The sequence below is a fragment of the Lutra lutra genome, chromosome 8 (genome assembly GCF_902655055.1).
Source record: "Lutra lutra chromosome 8, mLutLut1.2, whole genome shotgun sequence".
Taxonomy (NCBI): Eukaryota; Metazoa; Chordata; class Mammalia; order Carnivora; family Mustelidae; genus Lutra; species Lutra lutra.
In genome coordinates, this window is record NC_062285.1 from 85749649 (window position 1) to 85772433 (window position 22785).

The 22785-nt window shown below is 37.8% G+C and overlaps 1 protein-coding gene across 2 annotated transcripts in view; it reads left to right on the forward strand.

The window, feature by feature from the left end:
* The window catches only part of EPS8 (epidermal growth factor receptor pathway substrate 8), a 180803-nt gene that overhangs the window by 37026 nt on the left and 120992 nt on the right, over window positions 1-22785 (forward strand). The window lies entirely within an intron of this gene.

Sequence of the window (22785 nt, forward strand, 5' to 3'; positions counted from 1 at the left end):
GAAAGCTCATGGATTTGAGATGTTGGGATTTTCTGAGTCTAAAAACACTTCTCGAAGTCCTGCAATAAGTTTTGATTTCAGCTACTTATTGTTTTCATCATTTTAATGTATCATTATAGGTTTACATAGAGCATTTCATTGTTGTCTTTTCCTGGTGAAACTCTGTTGGTTAGACTATGTTGCTAATGTTATGAGATTCACAATATTTAATTCCTCTGTGAACTATATAGTTTCACTTGTTACTTGCTCTAGGACTGAATATTTAGCAACATTTTCTTCCTTGTAACTTTGGTTACAGGAAAAATTCTGTGAGAGAGTGAACTGATCAATCAACAATTTAGAGAAGGATATGCGAGTACAACTCTTGCTAAGTAAAAATGGTATATCTTTAATAGAGGGGAAATGTGATTGGAGCTAGTTCAGAATCATCTAAAATATACGAGTAATGGTATTTAGCTGGGGAAAGAGCAATCAAATAGAATATTGCCTGGAAGTATAAAATTCTAAGAGGCATGTGGTGATAGGAAGTCCTCACTCTGGGAGAGTGAGATAAATGTGCAAGAACATGGGATTTTTTAAGAAATGGAGGAAAACTGCAATGTAAAGAGTCAGTGGAGGGACAGGGAGAGATCATTAGGTTAAGTGTGGATGTTGGCAGACAGGAGGGGAGGAAAGGGGAGAGTAAGCCTGTTAAATTTTGAAGTAGAGGTGTGGGTTTGGGTGCTTAGGAAACAGACAGTAGCCTTAGGATTTGCTGAGCAGGAAACCCATAGAACAAGACACTTCAGGTGGTGACAAGGTGAATCCTTTTAAGTGTCTGGGTGGAAGAGCTGGTTTTCCCAAATCTCGAGACAGAAAGCATTGGCCGACAGACTTAAAAGGCTCTGAAAGTGTGCCTACATGTGAGTGATGGCCTCTCCATGAATCTTTGGTAGATGTCATCCATAAACAGTTACTCTCCTGACAGCTTTAACCAGTAGGAATAAGCAGACCTGATCTAGGAAACACCCTTTCTGGGTAGGTGCACGCAGGGCCAGTGAGATACTGTGGTGGAGAGGGTATTGAAGTGAGGAACTTCGGCCTCATGGGCTTAGGCTTTCGGCAGGGAGCACTCTTTCCCTTCAGGCGGAGAGGTGGAAAGGAGAGTGGGTGGCAGGGAACACCCAGGGAGCCTAGTGATTGCCCTGGCCTCTTCACGTCACAGGATCCCATTACACATTGCTGAGCCAGCCTGCACCCCTGTCTCCAACACATGGGGAGAAATTAAAGCTAGTTTTGTTGCTCATTGAGATTTTTTTGGGGGGTGTGTGTGTGGTTCTTTCACATGTTTCACGCACATTTTTAGCTAAATCTTGTTGACAGTTTGCTTGGAATATAGGGAGTTGGGTGTTCAGGGACAGGAGTCATCATTTCCAGTTGTGGAAAAGAGTTTGAGAGTTATTCGGGGATGTCTCTGTCTCTGTTAGCACACATGACTGGTACTCTGTTCACCCGGGCCTACACCTGAACACCTGTTCACTCATTTACTACCAAGCCATACCAACCACTAGATCCTCAGATGAGCTACTGAATAAAACAGGAATCTGTTATTATGTGCCTCATCCTTCTCTTTCTCCCCTGTCTTCCAGATTTATAATGATACGGTGTGGAGAGATTCAGGATTTCCATTACTGTTTTCCCTTTCCTGCCAAGCTCATGAGCCCTGCTAACTCCATCCTTTCCCTCATTTGCCTGCAGTTTTGTTTCGGATTCTGGACTCTTTGGGATAGAACAGGAGCCATTTAAACTCCTTTTTTCCAAATAGGACAAGTATCTTAATTGATACTTGATAATTGATACAGGCCAACAGTGACTGTGACAGAATCTTCTCCTCATCTGCCTGGCACAGGGGGAGAATTCATACAGTAGAAGAATGGCATGAAACTGTGCCTCCTAACAGTGTCCATTGGGATAAAGCTAATGCCCATTTGGGACACACAACACAGTGACTTCTTTTGCCAGGCTTGATTGTTCTGCTTGGTCCCAAGCCAGATGGCAACCTGGTGGGGGAACCATGGGCTCTGGCCTTTCCCCAGCCCCCTCATGTCTAAGATAAAATGCCCAGCTGTTCCTTTGCAGCCTTTACCCTGTGGAAACAGTAATTGCTCTCACTGTTACATGGTATTTACATAATTTGGTTTAAATTTGTAACTATAGTACTACCAGTATGGCTTTATTAGATTGCTTGCCAGAAATCAAGAATGGAATCCATTTAACACCAGGCTGTTTAAGTATTGAAAGAGCTTCTGGAGTGAGCGTGGGAGAGGAAGTGTGAAGACTGGAATTATGGAACTAGTGTAGCTCATGTGCTATATATAGTTATTTTGATCACTAGAAATACTTGTAGCAAGGTTTGGATTAGTTTTAGTACCTTTTATCTTTTTGTCACTCTCTGACATATGTAAGACAGAAATGAGCATCCAAGGTCTCCCTCAAGTAGATGTGTATCTGCTGAATCAGATGGTACTTAACGCTTTTGTGCCTGAGTTGCAGTATAATATGAAGTATGCCTCATTTGAGTAGTGGTAATAGAATGCATATCTGTTATGATTTGTTTTAAAGTTTCAAATGGAGTTGGAGGTATATGAAGAAATCAAGAGAGAATTCCGAAAAAGAAACAAAGACCTGGTCATTTCATAGAGATGCATCTGCATGGATCTTCCATTTTAACTCTAGCTTTGCTTCCTGAAATTATGATGCATTCCTAATAGCATTCTTAAATTACATTTTATTTAATTAAAAAAATCTTTTTGACAGTAACAGAGAAAACCCAGGAATTTTATTGATGTTTCTGAGACATGTAAATGTTTCTAAACAAACCTAAGTAATTTGGTAGATTTAGGGGGAAAACACTTATTCCTGTTGGCCTACACTGGTGTCTCTTGTTCACCACTGGATTTGTAGCTCTAGGAAATGTCCTGATTTCATAAGGATCCAATTACAGCCTGAAGCACATTTCTGTTAGACATGTTACAAATGAATGATGCTTATCCTACAAATGCTTTTTCTAACATAACATCACTGAAATGATGTAGCTAATATTGTTGATGTCATTAGAAAAGTAATCATTGCCTTGCCTTCCTCGTAGGATTTGATGAAATGAAATACAGTAGTAGATTCAAGTCTTTTTTAAGATTTTAGGTGATCAATAACTATAAAGAGACATTATTATTATTATTATTACAATTTAACTTTTCTACTATTACTTTTATCACAACCAACATCACTGTTAACATCTTCACCATTGGAGTATAATTTCTCTGACCCATCTTCTCTATTTACTGACTAAATTTACCAGAAAAGAGAAGGCACATCATGCCAATTGATAATCTGGAATTTCTAATTGGAGACTTTTTAATTGTTTTTCTTGGAGAATCTGAGGCCTCACTGTAATAGTAATCTTGACTCTGGACCCCTAAATTTCTTCCCCCCCTCTGCTGAATTTAATTGAGGTATAATTGATAAATAAAAATTGTATGTATTTAAAATATACAATGTGATGGTTTGATTACATTGTGAAATTATTACCATAATCAGTTAACACACCCATCACCTCACATAGTTAACTTTTTTTTGTTTTTTGTTTTTGTTTTGATGTGGCAAGAGCAATTAAGATCTCTACTCTCTTAGCAAATTTCAAGTATAGAAAACAGTGAAATCAGAGGGGAAGACGTACCATGAGAGATTATGGACTCCTGGAAAGAAACTGAGGATTTCAGAGGGGAGGGGGGGGGGAAGGGTTACTCTGGTGACGGGTATTAAGGAGGACATGTATTGGCTGGAGCACTGGGTGTTATACACAAACAATGAATCATGGAACATTACATCAAAAACTAACGATGTACTGTATGGTGACTAACATAATATAATACATAAAAAAGGGAAAAAAAAGAAAACACTATTACTGAGTCTAGTCTCCATGCTATACATTAGATCCCCAGAACTTATTTGTCTTTCAACTGGAAGTTTATATCCTTTGATCAACATCTCCCCTTTCCCCCTCACTCCCCAAGCCCTGGCAAACACCATTCTATTTGCTGGTTCTATGAGTTTATCTTTTTTTAGATTTCACATATAAGTGAGATCATACAATATTTGTCTTGTTTTGCCTGGCTCATTTCACTTAGCATAATGTCCTCCAAGTTCATTTATGTTGTCATAAATGGCAAGATTTCCTTCTTTCCATTGGCTGAATAATACTCCAGTGTGTATATATGTGTATATATACATATATATATGTAGCACATTTTCTTTATCCATTCATCCCTTGACTGACACTTAGGTTGTTTCCATATGTCGACTATTGGAAATAATGATACAGTGAAAATGGGATTGTATCTCTTTGAGATACTGTTTTTATTTCCTTTGTATATATGCCCAGAAGAGATTGCTTCTGGGAATGAGATTGCTAGATCACATGGTAGTTCCATTTTTAATTTTTTGAGGAACCTCCGTACTGTTTTCCATAATGGCTGTACCAATTTACATTCCCACCAACAGTGAATAAGGGCTCTCTTTTCTCTATCCACTTGCCAACACTTGTTATCTCTTGTTGATGATAGCTATCCTAACAGGTGTGAGGTGATATCACACTGTGGTTTTGATTTACATTTCCCTGATGATTAGTGATGTTAAGCATCTTTTATGTATTTGTTTGCCATTTGTGTGTCTTATTGGGCAAAATGTTTATTCAGGTCCCTTGCTCATTTAAAAACCATTATTTTTTTTCTATTAAATTGTGTTCCTTATATATTTTGGACATTGACCTCTTATCAGATATACAGTTTGCAAAGACACATTCCCTTTAATTTCATTCCCGAGAGTATTTGGTTTCTGTTTTAAGGCTTTGTCTAGTCTTGAAGGGCCAAAGTTCTGTCCTTTGGAGACTTTTAAGAAGCCTGACTCATTAGCTTCTGACTTGATAGCAAATATTGTTGCTGTTGATTCTGTGTTAACTTTGTGCTACAGTTGGTAATTGGATTTCTGTCTTGCTTGTATGGTAATTATCTCAGACCTAGTCACAGTTTTCCTATATTGACTCTTTGTCTCGGCCTTAAGAACCTGCCCAGAATCCCTTAATTCTCTTTAATTTCCTAAATTTAGCTGACCACCCTTCCCAACCTTCCCATACCCACACACAGATTTAAGTCCTGTTTGAGTCTCCCGTTTCTTCACCAGCAATCCAGTTCACATGTTGTCTGAACTATGGTATACATGGGATTTGGTAGGACTGGTGCTAAGGAGAAGGGAAGGTGTCCACAAGTACAAAGAAGGGGAAAGTGACATGAATATAGCAGAAAAGTACAAAAAGACAGATACATTTCTTCATTCACAAGGTTGTGAACTTTGCAGAGGGAAGAAATCTTGTCTCCTTGTTTACTGCTCTATCTTTATAAAACTATCTAAAACTGCCCAGCATTTAACCTGTGCAGTAAATACTTGCTGAATGACTGGGAGATTCACTGAATTGACTGGTTTGCCCGGAGGGCACTTTAATGTGAACTTTTAGGGACTGGGATCATTTTAACCTTGTTTATCACTAGAACTCCAGCTATTTTTGTTGAATGAATAAGTAATAGGATTACTGGAGTAGAGGCTAGAATGCTCAAGTTGATAATGCAAAATCTTGAATGTCATGCCAAGGATCTGGTGGTTCTCATGACAAGAAAAAGGTCAGAATTCAGGATCTTACTGTCCACATCTACTGCCTAATGTAGTAAGAGTTTTACTCTCTAAGTATACTCTTGAGCCAAAGGGTTCAGAAAGCAAATCCTTTTGATGCTGAGGAAAGAAGGGTTATTTTTATATAGGATATTCATTTTTGAGTTAAGTCTAATATCTAAATAGGTAGATATGTTTCCAAAACATGCTTTTAAAAATTGCTTGTATGAATAGTTAACACTTTTATATACATTAGTTCCAGAAATATTTTCTTTTTAATGTCATGTGAATAAAGCTGTGCTTTCAGGGACTCAACAAGGTGATGAAAGGCATCCACTGTTTTCATTCTTTCTGGTCTCTTTTGGCATTCTGTGGTGTTAAGCAAGTATTCACTGCTTCAGGCTCCTTGAATCCGGGTGCTGGAGTGAGTGTTTCTAGGTGTCAAAATACACCTCTTCATCTGCCTTTATCTCTGGACACTCTCATGAGCCATTTTAGGCCATAGGTTTGTATACTTTCCCAATACTATTACTCTGGAAAAGTGAAACCTATCCAGCGTACAAACTAAAGGTTTTATTTATCCAAGAGGAGGGCTTATCTTGATAGATGCACTTAAAGAAATTTCTTCTCAATTGTCTTATCTTCATTGAGTGCTTGTACTGCTTAGGGGATGATAAATATTAGTCTTATGTATAAATAGGAGTATTTTTTCCCTCTTTTTTTTTTCTTTTTGTGCATGTGTGTCTGCCATAGGATAGTGTGTAAAGCTAGGCTTGCTAAATGAAGAGTAATTGTTTCTGCCAGGTAAACCTAAAACCGGAGTTGGAATTAGGGCAGGGCTATGGCAAACGCACACTGAGCACCGGAATGGCAGGTGTGTCCTCAACAGGGTAGGGGATCACTGTCACTCTTGGCTCCCTGCTTTCTCCTTTCATCATCCAAGCACCCGGCAGGCTCAGAAAGATAGAGTCCAACTCTCCAGGCAGTTGTCCTCAGCAGGAGGGAACCAGGGAAAGTTATTATCTGAAATCATGGCTTTAGGGGGCAAAAGGCAGGAAGCTTGAGGTTTTTGAAATGTAAATATTCTTTGGCAGGTGATCAGTTTTTCTTTGATGAATTATTCTAGTCCCTCTAGATCCTTGAGTATGGATTCTTTTTAGGCTTATTGTTGTAGGATATCACAAGTAAAATCTCCTAACTAATGTTGGAAAACCTAGAAAATAGGAAAATAATGATCTATAATTTTAATATACAAGGACAATTGCTTACTATTTCTGTATTTGATTTTAATGATGAACAAATGCTTGCTCCGTGTTATTTTGATGAGGATAATTTCTTTTTCCACCACTACTACTGGCATAATTGTTCTTGTCTTTGTCCTCCTCATCAGATATTTATTAAGCAAGGAAAGTTCTAGGAAGAGGTGGAGAGGATAAATAAGTGGAAGATGTGACTTCTTTTTTTAAAAGGAGATGATTTTTTATATTTTGGACTGAACATATGTCCTAAGAAAGTAAAATTAAGATACATGATTTACTCATTATGTAAATGATCATTAAGCTCCCTTATATGCTAGGCACTGCCCTGAGTATTTGCTAAATAATGTTGAATAAAATAGAGTTTCTGTCCTTAAATTTAATGTCTAGGGGAGGTGATGGACAAGCAAGTAAGAATTTCAATTAAATTGTAACATGTGAATTGTCAGTGAAATGCCACAGAGAGTGCTTGCTATAGGAAGATATTATATTAAAAGATGTATGAAATAGCATATTGAACAGTTTGGAAACCAGAATAAAAACATTTTTTTGGCCTGGGTGGCTCAGTCAGTTAAACGTCTGCCTTCAGCTCAAGTCATGATCCCAGGGTCCTGGGCTCAAGCCCCAGGGTGGGGCACCCTGCTGGGTAGGGAGTCTCCTTCTCCCTGTGCCTCTCCTCCCACTTGTTCTCTCAATCTCTCTCTCTCCCTCAATAAATAAAATCTTAAAAAAAACCCTCTTTTAAGTCTTTATTTCTTACATTGCCCCTTAGTAAGAGCCAAGGCATAACCTTAAATAGTCCAGTAATAAAACATTCTGCTAACAATGAAAGTGATATAGTTAAGGTACATTACATTCATCTCTTCCAAAGGAACACAGGCATGGATCTTGTGAAATTTGGTTAAATGGGTTTTAAATTCTTTCTAGCATCAATTGTGTTAATATTTGCTTTTGTCAGGAGTTTAATGATAACATCTGAGAAAGTGTGTGAAGTACTGATGTTCTGTGGTATGGATTAAAAAGAAGACCTTGTTTTATATGCTAGGTTGGCGAGTGTCAAGGTTAGTATTCCATTATGAAATTTAAGAAACCTGATCTGTATTTTTTTTTCTTTTGTTTAGGCAATGTATGTTTTCACCTCTGCAAGGAGGGATTTGTTGAAAGAGAGAAAGCTTAGGTCCATCATACCTTGGATATTTTGTCTCTATCTGCCATAAAACTCATTGTAGAATAGAATTTTTCTTAGCCAATTACTGTTTTACACCACCTTTGTGTGTTTTATTTTCTTTATGTCAGATAAAAGAAATCAGAACTTTTTTATACATTGAGTTGTTCAGTTCCAGAGGGAAAAACACCAAGAGAGCTATGGAATTTCTCTCCCTAGAGATCTTTAAGAAAAGGTGTTCAGACACTTAACTGTCTGAAATTGTTTATGTGGAGTTATGTGTGTCCTACTTTAAAAAGCAAGACATATAAAAACCCAGACTTAGAAAATTGGTATCATTAAGGATGATTCTTCTCTTATCATTTTAGTTTTCCTGTTAGGTAAATTTATTTGATAATAAATACTTACAATTGGTGAATATTTGATTTATGAATATTACTTACATAATGTTTTAATTTGCATTGTGAAGCATTTTTTCTGTTATGGGAACACTTTTACATAATTGTGTTATTTGAGTCTCAAAGGTCTTTTTTTTTTTTTTTAAGATTTTACTTTATTTATTTGACAGAGAGAGAGATCACAAGGAGGCAGAGAGGCAGGCAGAGAGAGGCGGGAAGCAAGCTCCCTGCTGAGCAGAGAGCCCGATTCGGGACTCAATCCCAGGACCCTGAGACCATGCATGACCTGAGCTGAAGGCGGAGGCTTAACCCACTGAGTCACCCAGGCACCCCCCTGAATCTCAAAGGTCTTATGTAGTAGACAAGGCTGGTATTATGACAATCCCCATTTTGCTGCTGAGATATCTGAGGACATGAGTTTGTGAGACTTTCCTGTGGTGATATGTTAGTAAATGGTGGGTTTGGCACAGGCCTTCTGAGAGCACATTCTTTGCTCTTTTTAGTATGTTAAGGGGCACTGATTTTTTTTGGTAAATGAGTATTGGTTCTGTTGTATGTCAAAAATCAGGTCTGTGTGGTATCTCTGGGTCCTTGTTTTCTCCTTTCGGTAAGCTGAATGATCCCTGGGGGGAACTGAGAGCGTGTTTGGCCTTCCTTCCCAGTTATTATTTCATCAACTGGCATTTTCTTGTTAGTGCGGTTTTGGAGAGGGTAATTGGGGGTTCTCAGATTAGCTCATAAAAAATAACTTACAAAATTACTGAATTGATATGATTGGAACTAACTTGCTGCTCATAAAATAGTATGGTTTGGTGTTTAAATATTGGTTGTTCCTTGGAAACGGAGTGAATTTTGTTGATGCTAAAATTAAGTACTTTCACTAACTACGTTGATATCCACTTCATCTGAGCATTGATAAATTAGACTGTGCACTTCAAAGAACCAAAATAAAATCAGTTCATTAACTATTGAGTCCTTTAATGGGGGCCACAGCTTAAAGGTTAAATTTTAGAGTTAATGGGGCCAGATGCGTACAAGGAATAAAATCTCTAGGAAGAAAAAGGACATATTATTGATAATTACTAGGTAATTATCACTAGACTTTGTGTGTTGAGATATTTTTTCCTTATAGCTCTGGTTTGGGAATCCCCCTACCCCCCGAACATTTAGTGCATACATAATACAGAGTGTAAAAAATTTGCAAATGTCAGAAAAGGACAAAGAAGAACACAATTCCTTGTAACCCTTCTGTTTGAGAATGTTTTTGGTAAGAGAAGGGTGAGGTCATTTTAGAAGAAGGAATAAGTATGGCACAAGCAGGACTGACATATTCAGGAGCATATAGACAGTAGCTAAGGGTAGGAGAATACTTGCTGGGGGATAGTTGTAGATGAGTTCAATTAGCTCCGTTACGTTGGACCATGAATTTCAGGACAAGAGATTTGTTGCTCTCAAAGTAAGTGATCGCAGAGTTCTTATAGCCTAGGACTCATGTTTTCTAGCTAAGGAAACCAAAATGATCATTCAAGTAAGTGGAGAAATTGGGGCTAAAACCCAGCCTTCTTGATTACCAAAGTGAATATTGCTTCTATTAGGTGATCTTATATGTTGCCATCTTTGGTTCTGGGATAGAAGAAAGCAAAGTAAAAGCATTGCTTTTCAAGAGTGAATTTTCAGTCTTAGAAAAAGGATTAGAAGGAGAGGTTAGTTGAAATAGGAAGACCAGTTAAGTATATTTTAATAATCCTGGCACGAGGAGATCCAGAGTGGAAAAGATGGAGAAGTCAGTAACAACGAGAGCTTCAAGTTGAGTGATCAGAAAGTTGCATTAAAATAAATGAGTAAATTTGGAGAGTAAACTTGTTTTGTGGGGAAGATCAAGTTCTATGTTGAATAAATTAGGAAATCAGGGAGAAATGTTTTATTGGACAAAAGTATGGGGCTAATATTATAAATGTTAAATTACACTTTGCAGATAATGAGGATTGACTAGTGGGATAGCATGTATTATAGGGCTAATCTCTTCACACGGTAAAACCGAGGGCAGTTTAATTCCAGAAAATCTCCCTAAGGCTGTTGCTTCAGGAAAGAGTAACTTGGTCTGTTAGATGTGTCACTGAATGAAACATCTGGTTAATTAACTGGTGTGGGCAGGCTCACCTCAAAAAGACCTTTACTGGCTCGATTGTGTGATGCTTCTTCTTCTCTAATAAAGGTATCAGGTGGCTATGCAACTCCATGTAAAACCTGTGTATTACAGAAAACGGCCTAACCTTTTAGCCATTCATTGCCAGAGTGGTTCATGATATTTTAGATGTGATCACTTTTTTTTGTCCTGATTGTAAATCAGTTTAATAATGCCAACTGGTTTCATTTGGGCAATGCATTGCCCTAATCACTCACCATTTATTGTTTTTAAACTTCTTTGTATGAGCAAAACCAAATGTAACAACTGTTGATGTCTCTGCTAAGAGGTAGTGAACCTGAGCTGTTATCTATATGGCCCCTGAAGGTTTTAAAGATGGGGCCCATGTCTTTGTTTACCTTCTCTTTGTGTATTTCTAAGGATTTCTAAGACTTTAAACCATATTTATTTATTTGTTTATTTTAAAGATTTTTAAAAATTTATTTTAGAGCATGAGCGTGTTGGGGAGGAACAGAGGGAGAGGGCAGAGTCTGCTGTGGGTCTCGATCTCCCAACCCTGAGATCAAGACTTGAGCCAAAAATTAAGAGATAGACGCTTACCCGACTGAGCTACCCAGGTGCCCCTAAAATATATGTATTAACTGGACCTATACCTAACTGATTTACTTAAATTTTGGGGCCTCGATGTTCTCATAACTGGCCTTCCAGCATTTATCACATTATGTTATCTATCTGGGTTTGAGTCCACCTTCACTGCTTAGTGGCTCAATGGATTTGCAAGTTATTACAGTTCTCCACGCTTTTTTTCTTTTTCTTTTCTTTCTTTTTTTCTTTCTTTTTTTCTTTCTTTTTTTTTTTTTTTTTTTTTTTTTTTTTAAGATCTAACAGTATTACTGCCTACCTTGTGGCCTTGCTGTGAGAATTAAATTATTAAACATGTCAAGCACTTGAAGAGCCTGGAACACAGCAAACTCTCAGATCCTGGCTATTGTTACTGGTACTGATCTGTTGCCCTCAACTCTCCTGTGAACCTTCATGGTTCATCCTTGTGTGCCATGTAATTGACTAAGAAGGGAGGCAGAGGGAGGTGTCACAGGGTTTCTCATAGGATGAAACAGGAAGGAAGAGGCCAGCCTTTTTGTTAGAAGAGCTATTTCCATTCTTGCTCGCCTCTGCTCTAGGTGGAATTGTTTCCTTACTTGTCAACAATGACTGTACTGATCCCAACTTGGTGTTATCAGGAAAGCAGTTTGGTTAATCTAAGTTGGGAGTGGTTAATAGTTTCCCAGGGGCTTTTACCCTTTAGAAGGTATGCGCAAACCAGGGTGCCTGGCAGGCTCAGTGGATACAGCATGAGACTCTTGATCTTGGCGTCATGAGTTCAGACCCCACGTTAGGCATAGAGCTCAGTTAAAAAAAAAAAAAAAAGTATATGCTAACCACTTTTTTTTTTTTTTTAAGATTCTATTTATTTATTTATTTGACAGAGATCACAAGTAGGCAGAGAGGCAGGCAGAGAGAGGGGGAAGCTGGTTCCCTGCTGAGCAGAGAGCCTGATGTAGGGCTCGGGGCTCAATCCCAGGACCCTGAGATCATGACCTGAGCCGAAGGCAGAGGCTTAACCCACCGAGCCACCCAGGTGTCCCTGTGCTAATTATTCTTATTGCTTGTCCTTGAAGCCTGCTCTGGTGAAGAACAGTGTTTTTAGATATACCTATATGGGTGGGGAGCCCCATGTAGGCAGTCTGGTTCTACCTGGGAATCTAAGCCTGAGGACAGCTCAGTAATAGTTTCTTTGCTGCTGCTGCTTTTGAACAGATGTACTTAGGTTAATGGCTTTGGACAACATGATGTATTAATGGTTTTTCTCATGATTTTGCTGTACAGGAGGTATTATTTCTATTTTACATACCTGGAAACTGAGGCTCAGTGTAGTTGATAAGTACCTTTCTTAAAGCCATGCAGTCATTCTCAAAGCTGAGATGTAAACTTGGGAAGAACTGTCTTACTCATTAGCCTTTACTGTTTTACTCTAATGAAAGTTTCAGGGTCAAATCTACATTACTCCATGTACCTTAGGAAATCCCTGTTTAGTGGATTAGTGTGTGTATTTTTATGGGCTTTGTAGCTTTTAAGTTCTATATAGATGTTAGTCATTAATAGCGATCTAGTCTTTTATACAATTAGATTCTGCATCTCTCCTTTTCATTATTTTTCTAGTCTTGTTCACAGGATTTCTAGACTGCTCAGATTTTTTTCTTTAAGCATGATTTCTATCCTAAACTCTGTCTGCTGCTGTCTTAGAGTAGCTTCTGTTGATTAGGGTCCCTGTGTGTCAGAAAATGTAAGAGGAAAAAATGAAGGACTCCCCAGAGGAAACTAATGTTGCTTTCTAAAGCTTATTTAAATCTCAAGGGACTGTCAGAGTCTTTATTTGAAAAGTTTTGTTTAATAGTAGTCTTCTGGTCAGGGAAATCAGTGATTGAGAATGTGGACCACATTCAGACAGCCCTGGCTCAAATCCTTCGTCTGCTCTATGACCTTGGGACTTTGGATGTATTTCATAACCTCTTTAAGCCTTAGCCTTCACCTGTAAGAGAGGAATAATACTAATACTTACTCCTAGGATATCATAAAGATCACATGAACTTTTGGTAGAGTACTTTTCGCAGAGAGTGTTGTCAGTGGATGTTAGCTGGTGTGGCAGATTGGAGGCTATGCTTGGAAGAGGAACCCAGGGATATGGTCTGTGTTGAATTTGAATGATCTGAAGTAGATGTGCCCTCTGCAGAATAAGGGTAGGATAAGACCACAATGGAAGTCTTTCTAGGTTCTGGTCTCAGGATTGGTAGGCTCAGTCCCATCATGGAGTGTTTAACAAGGGGGTACTTAATGATTTGATCCAGAAGTCCTTAGGGAAGCAAGTGTATACACTCGTATGTGAATTCATCAAACACATGTTAAGCAGTTGCTGTTGCCAGGCACTCTCTATGCTGATGGTAACCCCCCCCCCCCCAAAAAAAAAGTTTTCCTCTGTCTTTTTGGGGCTTATATTCCAATTATGGGACTAGTATGTAAAGCAGTGAATGATAAAACAAGTTATGACAAAAGAAAGCTTTAAGGTACATGGGAGATATGCCCTAGGGCCTCAGTTGAGTTGGAAGGAAGGTCATTCTTATTGCTACTTTATCTTCAAGGGTAAGAATTTTCTTACAGAACCATTAGTCCAATGAATTACTTTGGTATTTTTAGGGTAGACTTAACCATCAAACACCAAAGATAAATTCCAGATATAACTTACATTTGGCTATGTGACTGAAAGCAGCCTATCTTGAAACATTTGTAACAACATTATTTATCCCAAATCTTTACAACTTAGGTGAATAAAAGTTATAGGCAAATTCTTGTCCTGCTGATTACATAAACGACACTCATAGCTTCAGTGTATAAAGGGGTTTCTTAGTTCATCAGAGTGGATATGTTTTCCAAATTATTATTTATACCAGTGGAGAATATTGTTGACATTTGGAGAGAAGTCAGTTTATTTTATTTTATTTTATTTTTAAGATTTTATTTATTTATTTGACAGACAGAGATCACAAGTAGGCAGAGAGGCAGGCAGAGAGAGAGGGAGAAGCAGGCTCCCCGCTGAGCAGAGAGCCCGATGCAGGGCTCGATCCCAGGACCCTGAGACAGTGACCCGAGCCGAAGGCAGAGGCTTAACCCACCAAGCCACCCAGGCACCCCGAGAAGTGAGTTTAATATCAGGTGACATAACAGTACTATTAGCTATCAGAATAATGATTAGATATTGACAATTGGAATATTAGCTACTGTGAAACACTAACAAAACAGTGCTAGGAAATGTGTATGTGTGTGTCTATACTGGCACTTTTGTAGTTTATATGAAAAATTAAAATATATTTCATCTTTTATAATATATCAAATCCACATATCACAACACTATATGGAAGAAATTATTTTTTTCATTTTACAGATAAAGGAGTTGGAACTTGCTTGACATGATGTAAAACTTAAGTGAGGGATCAAAAATTGTATTTCAAAGCCTTTGTTCTTTTCACCTTTTTGTGATGAATTCAACTGTTTCTCACTTAACAGGATTCATCATACAATAAAAATTACATATGTATTATCCATATATGAAGAATTTGAGCCAAACTGTGCACCCCAGTAGTTCACCATGTGTCTTCCTAGTGCCAGCTGACATGAACAAAAAACTTTGGAAGTAAAACATTTAAAGTCTGGCAGTTTGCTTATATTTTAAAAATCACTACTTTTCCATTTTCAGAGAAATTGCTGTTTTCAGTGTACTAGCTATACTTAATAAAGACTTCGACCGTTACTTATATACAGAATATAACATTTAAAAAAAATTTTAATTTTTTAATTAACATATAATGTATTATTCGCCCCAGGAGTACATGTCTGTGAGTCTCCAGGTTTACATTTCACAGCACTCACCATAGCACATACCTTCCCCAGTGTCCATAACCAACCACCCTCTCCCTACCCCCCACCCCCAGCAAGCCTCTGTTTGTTTTGTGAAGGTTAAGAGTCTCTTGTGGTTCGTCTCCCTCCTGATCCCATCTTGTTTCATTTATTCCTTTCCTATCCCCCAAAACCCCCACGTTGCCTCTCAACTTCCTCATATGAGGGAGATCATATGATAATTGTCTCAGAACATTACATTTTAGTTAAACAATTAAGACACATATCTACTAGTTCAGACATTAGTTAGAATTATTATTTTGTTATAACATAGGAACATGTAGTTACATTTTAAATTCTTAAAAGTACTTCTGTTACAAAATGTAAGTACCATTTATTTTGATTTATTTTATACTTCATATTTTTTTAAATTGTATTTTGGAAACCTTCAAATATACAAGATAGACAGAATAGCAGAATGAACCCCTATGTAACCACCATCAGGCTTTAGCAGTTATTAACTCTGGGCTAATCTTGGTTCATCCATCTGCCCACTTCTTCCCTCCCTTGTGAAACAAAGCAGATCTCAGATACCACCATTGTGTATGTAATAATTTCAGTATGTTATTTGTTTTTTTTAAAAGATTTTATTTATTCATTTGAGAGAGAGTGAATGAGAGAGGAAAGACAGAGAGATTGAGAGCATGAGCCCAGGAAGGAGGGGCAGAGGGAGAGGAAGAAGCAGACTCCCCGCTGAGCAAGGAACCCAATATGGGGCTCAATCTCAGGACCCTGGGATTTTGACCTGATCCAAAGGCAGATGTTTAACTGACTGAGCCACACAGGAGCCCCTCAGTATGTCATTCTAAAAGATAAAAACCCTTTTAAAATGTTGTAACCATAATTGAATTATCATACCTGAAAATAAAAGTTATTTGAGTATTATTAAATATTTAGTTAATAGTCGATTTGCCAGTGGTTTCATAAGTCTTCTTTTTATATTTTGATTCAAGGTCCAAATAATGTTCTTTATGGTTATTGATATGTATTTTGCTAGATATTGCTGATGATGTCTCTGTGGTATAGTTTAACATGTACTTCTCTCCTGTGTATTTTTTATAAAATGATAGAAGGATCTAGAGGCTTAATCAAATGCAGATTCCCTTCCTTCCTCTCTCTATCACTCCCTCCCTCCATCACTCCCTCCCTCCCTCCCTCTCTTTGTTTCTTCCTTCCTTCTTCCCTTTCTCCCACCTCCTGCTCTCTCTTCCCTTCTTTTTTTTCCTCCCTTTGTTCCCATGTTTTGTACATGAATGGTATTTCTTCTTCCCTCCGGAGATATAAAATATATGGTGGCTTTTCTTTTTTTCAAACTATTAGCTATTTTGCCTAGATACTTTAATTCATTAGGAGTTGCAGAATATGGTATTTTAATTTCTACTTTATGTTGATTTATTATCTGGAATTGTCTGTAAAGAAAAACTCTCCCTCATCTACTACATCTCCTATTTGTTTAGCTAATTGTACAGTTTATATTAAGAAGTTTGAGTTGGGACATCTGGGTGGCTCAGTCCATAAGTGTCTGCCTTTGGCTTGGGTCATGATCCCAGGGTCCTGGGATTGAGTGCCACATTCCGTTCCTTGCTCAGCGGGGAGTCTGCTCCCTCTGCTTGCTCTGCCTGCTGCTTTCCCTGCTTGTGCTCTCTTTGACAAATAAATAAAATATTTAAAAAAAAGTTTGAGTAAATGCTTGATTCTATATCAGTTTCTTGAGTTTTTATAATAAGTAGGAGTCATTGGGGGAAATTTTGACATTTTTATGAAAAACATCTGGAGACATGAGCTGAGATCAAGAGTCAGATGCTTACCCAACTGAGCTGCCCAGGCACCCCTGATAGTAGATCTTTTTAAAACAATGTGTGATGCTTTGAGAAGTACACATTCTTTTTTTTTTTTTTTTAATTTTTATCTATTTTTAAAATTTCTTTTCAGTGTTCCAGAATTCATTGTTTATGCACCACACCCAGTGCTCCATGCAATACGTGCCCTCCATGATACCCACCACCAGGCTCACCCAGCCTCCCACCCCCCGCCCCTCCAAAATCCTCAGATTGTTTTTCAGAGTCCAAAGTCTCTCATGGTTCGTCTCCCCCTCCAATTTCCCCCAACTCCCTTCTCCTCTTCATCTCCCCATGCCCTCCATGTTATTCCTTATGCTCCACAAATAAGCGAACTCATACAATAATTGACTCTCTCTGCTTGACTTATTTCACTCAGCATAATTTCTTCCAGTCCCGTCCACATTGATACAAAAGTTGGGTATTCATCCTTTCTGATGGAGGCATAATACTCCATTGTAGATATGGACCACATCTTCCTTATCCATTCGTCCGTTGAAGGGCATCTTGATTCTTTCCACAGTTTGGCAACTTTGTCCATTGCTGCTATGAACATTGGGGTACAGATGGCCCTTCTTTTCACTCCGTCTGTATCTTTGGGGTAAATACCCAGCAGTGCAATTGCAGGGTCATAGGGAAGCTCTATTTTTAATTTCTTAAGGAATCTCCACAGTGTTTTCCAAAGTGGCTGCACCAACTTTCATTCCCACCAACAGTGTAAGAGGGTTCCCCTTTCTCCACAACCTCTCCAACACTTGTTGTTTACTGTCTTGTTAATTTTGGCCATTCTAACTGGTGTAAGGTGGTATCTCAATGTGGTCTTGATTTGAATCTCCTTGATGGCTAGAGATGATGAACATTTTTTCATGTGTCTGTTAGCCATTTGTATGTCTTCATTGGAGAAGTGTCTGTTCATATCTTCTGCCCATTTTTTTTTATATGATTATCTGTTTTGTGTGTGTTGAGTTTGAGGAGTTTTTCATAGATCTTGGATATCAACCTTTTGTCTGTATTGTCATTTGCAAATATCTTCTCCCATTCCGAGGGTTGCCTTTATGTTTTGTTGACTATTTCCTTTGCTGTGCAGAAGCTTTCGATTTTGATGAGGTCCCAAAAAATCATTTTCGCTTTTGTTTCCTTTGCCTTTGGAAACATATCTTGAAAGAAGTTGCTGTGGCTGATGTTAAAGAGGTTCTGCCTATGTTCTCCTCTAGGATTCTGATGGACTCCTGCCTCACTTGTGGTCTTTTATCCATTTCGAGTTTATCTTTGTATGTGGTGTAAGAGAATGGTCGAGTTTCTTCCTCTACACCTAGCTGTCCAATTTTCCCAGCACCATTTATTGAAGAGACTTTTTTCCACTGTGTATTTTTTCCTGCTTTGTCGAAGATTATTTGACGATAGAGTTGAGGGTCCATATCTGGGCTCTCTACTCTGTTCCACTGGTCTATGTGTCTGTTTTTATGCCAGTACCATGCTGTCTTGGTGATCACAGCTTTGTAGTAAAGCTTGAAATCGGGCAACGTGATGCCCCCAGTTTTGTTTTTCTTTTTCAACATTTCCTTAGCAATTCAGAGTCTCTTCTGATTCCATCCAAATTTTAGGCTTGTTTGCTCCAGTTCTTTGAAAAATGCCAGTGGAATTTTGATCGGAATGCCATTGAAAGTATAGATTGTTCTAGGCAGTATAGACATTTTAACAATGTTTATTCTTCCGATCCATGAGCGTGGAATGGTCTTCCATTTTTTGGTGTCTTCTTCAATTTCTTTCATGAGTGTTCTGTAGTTCCTTGAGTACAAATCCTTTACTTCTTTGGTTACGTTTATTCCCAGGTATCTTATCGTTCTTGGTGCTGTAGTAAATGGAATCAATTCTCTAATTTCCCTTTCTGTATTTTCATTGTTAGTGTATTAGAAAGCAACTGATTTCTGTGCACTGATTTTGTATCCTGCCACATTACTGAATTGCTGAATGAGTTCTAGTTGTTTGGAGTTGGAATCTTTTGGGTTTTCCATATAAAGTATCATGTCATCTGCAAAGAGAGATAGTTTGACTTCTTCATTGCCAATTTGAAGACATTTTATTTCTCTTTGTTGTTTGATTGCTGTTGCTAGGACTTCTAATACTATGTCGAACAAGAGTGGTGAAAGTGGGCATCCTTGTTGTGTTCCTGATCTCAGAGGGAAGGCTGTCAGCTTTTTCCCATTGAGGATGATATTTGCTGTGTGTTTTTCATAGAAAGATTTTATGAAGTTGATGAATGTTTCCTCTATCCCTTTACTTTGAAGCATTTTAATCAGGAACGGATGCTGTATCTTGTCAAATGCATTTTCTGCATCAGTTGAGAGGACCATGTGGTTCTTCTCTCTTCTCTTATTGATTTGTTCTATCACATTGATTGATTTGCAAATGTTGAACCACCCTTGTAACCCAGGGATAAATCCCACCTGGTCATGGTGGATAATCTTTTTAATGTACTCTTGGATCCTATTAGCTAGGATCTTGTTGAGAATCTTAGCAAAACTGAATCAAGAAGAAACTGACAACCTGAATAGAACCATAGCTAGTAAGAGATTGAAGCAGTGATCAAAAACCTCCCAGGGGCACCTGGGTGGCTCAGTGGGTTAAAGCCTCTGCCTTTGGCTCAGGTCATGATCCCAGGGTCCTTCGATCAAGCCCCGCACCAGGCTCTCTGCTCCACAGGGAGCCTGCTTCCTCCTCTCTCTGCCTGCCTCTCTGCCTACTTGTGATCTCTGTCAAATAAATAAATAAAAAATCTTAAAAAACAAAACAAAAACCTCCCAAAAAACAAGAACCCAGAACCTGATGGATTCCCTGGGGAATTCTACCAAACTTTCAAAGAGGAAATACCTATTCTCCTGAAGCTGTTTCTAAGAATTGAAGCAGAAAGAAAACTTCCAGACTCTTTTTATGAAGCTGGCATTACCCTGATCCCCAAACCAGGCAAAGACCCCACCAAAAAGGAGAATTTCAGATCAATATCCCTGATGAATATGGATGCTAAGATTCTCGAGAAGTATACTATAAGACATCACTAGACATTTAATTCCCTCTTAGGTATCTAGTGGTGAAAAGCATAGATTCGAAAGCCAGACTTCCTGTATTTAAATTTTGTTTCTTAGCTAGTATAACTTTGGGCAAATTATTGTCTGTGTGCCTCCATTTTCTTATTTTTAAACCAGGAAAATAATAGAACCTTCGTCATACGGTTGTTGCTGAGGGTTGAATGTGTTCAAACATGTTAGGCTCCGAGAGCAGAGCTTAGAACATAATAAATTCTCAATAAATGTTAACTGTTGTCAGTAGCTTTCTTTGCTACTACAGTAAAAAAGGAGGGAGGGAATTTTTTTTTTAAAGATTTTATTTATTTAATTATTTGACAGAGAGAGAGAGATCACAAGTAGGCAGAGAGGCAGACAGAGAGAGAGGGAGAAGCAGGCTCCCCACTGAGCAGAGAGGCCAAGGTGGGGCTCGATCCCAGGACCCTGAGATAAAGACCCGAGCCTAAAGCAGAGGCTTAACCCACTGAGCCACTCAGGTGCCCTGGAGGGAGGGAATTTTTGATGGCTCATTTTTAATACGTGTCACAGAGTTTTACTTTTGATTTATCTTTTCTTGTATACTTTATATGTTCCAGCCTTTTTAAGGTCACACTTACAACCCTTTCTAAATTAAAGTGTCTAAGCATTGCACATCAACATTTGAGAGACAGCCAAATATTATATGTCTCTTACTTATACCTCTATTATACAACTAAATAGTGTTAAAATTTATTTATATATATGGTGGCATTTTCTGTTGAACTGTGAACTTTATGAGGGGAGAGACTTCACACTATTGTATCTAATATAGTGCTTGGTCTTAATTATACGGCGTAAGTCCTCTGTATTTGCTCATTTAACTACATTAGCATCTCATTTATTAGGTTTTACTAGTAATATCCTTTTCAGATTCTCAAACAAGTGCATTTCCTAGCTATCTACTTCTTGAGTTAAAGTATAATTCTTTATTTTTAAATTTATTTTATTTTTTATTAACATATAATGTATTATTTGTTTCAGGGGTACAAGTCTGTGATTCATTAGTCTTACACAATTCACAGTGCTCACCATTGCACGTACCCTCCCCAGTGTCCATCACCCAGCCACCCCATCCCTCCCACCCCTCAAGTATAATTCTTTACATATTAGAAATTTTAAAATTTATTTTTAAATTATTAATATGGTAATTTTTCTTCCCAGTATCAAGTAATTTCTTGTCTTCTTAAATAGAATATAATTTATCACTGTGCATACTCTTTATTTGGATTATAATATGGGTGTAATATAGTGCATGGTCCTGTGGTTCTATATCAAATATTTTCAGGATGCCTTATGATTTTTTTCTTCCCATTGTATGTCATATTTCTCTTGTTATTATAATCTATCAGTTTCTCTCTGCTCTTTTCTTTATGTACCTCCAGCAACCCTAGCTCCCCAAATTCAGATTTAATGAATCTGACCAGTGCTTCTAAACTGCTGTGGATTGATTTGATTGCCAACTTCATTTGAACTTTTTCTAAAATGAGATTTTAAATGATCTAAACTGAGCTTGAGGGCATTTTCTGAGTAAAATGGAGAAGTTTAACACATAGACTTTGTGGCATCTATTTAACTAGCCGTGTAACTTTTTAATTTACTCTGTGACATTGCTGAGATTGTCACTGATGTGTGGCCTTTAGGCAAGTGAGATAAGATTATATGAGGATCTGAACAGAAGAATGAATTGCCGATCTTCAGTATTTCCATGCTGTTACAGAGTTGGGATTCAAATTCGAACTCCTGTATTCCAGAGTCGCTTTTCATTGCTCTTAGAATCATGTGACAAAGAAGTCCATACTGCAATTATTAGTTCTTAAGCATTATACGGTATTAGTGATTGTTTTGATTTTTTTTAATTTAATTAATCTTTTTAGTGATCTTTTTTTATTTAAAGCACAAACTCTTTGTCTTGTTTAACTTTAAAAACATTTTCACACATATGGATTCTTTATCTAATGGATAGGTGCCTACTTACAATATATTACAATATTGTAAGTTACACAGATATGTCATTTAAAAACAGGCTCTCAGGGCGCCTGGGTGGCTCAGTGGATTAAGCCGCTGCCTTCGGCTCAGGTCATGATCTCGGTGTCCTGGGATCGAGCCCCGCATCGGGCTCTCTGCTCAGCGGAGAGCCTGCTTCCTCCTCTCTCTGCCTGACTCTCTGCCTACTTGTGATCTCTCTCTCTGTCGAATAAATAAATAAAATCTTTAAAAACAGGCTCTCATAGTGTGGGTCTGCATTGTAAATACCTAGGTTACTATGTGTGTTTGTACACTTTGAGCTGAATATACAAGTCTAATTATATATAGGAAAAAATTGAATATTCCTATTCTATAAATATAGTTTGTGAAATGCTAGATAAATGTGAAAAGATGCAAAATAAAGTAACTCTGAGGTATGGGTATGTTCAGATCCTAGTATAAGTCTTAGAAGTTTAGTTTGTTTGGAAGTTAAGTACTTCTCAGAGTACTGCAAGGATTCATCAGATGGCATGTTAGTGTGCTCATTGCAATATTTGGTACTTTATGACTTCTTTCCTCTTTATCTTTTCCATCCATTAAATTTTTAATCTACATAAAAAGAAAACAAAAAATTTAAGTGAAAGAGAACAAATATACATATTAAACAAGAGCAGGTACTGCTGTCATACCTCAAAATGAGATTATAT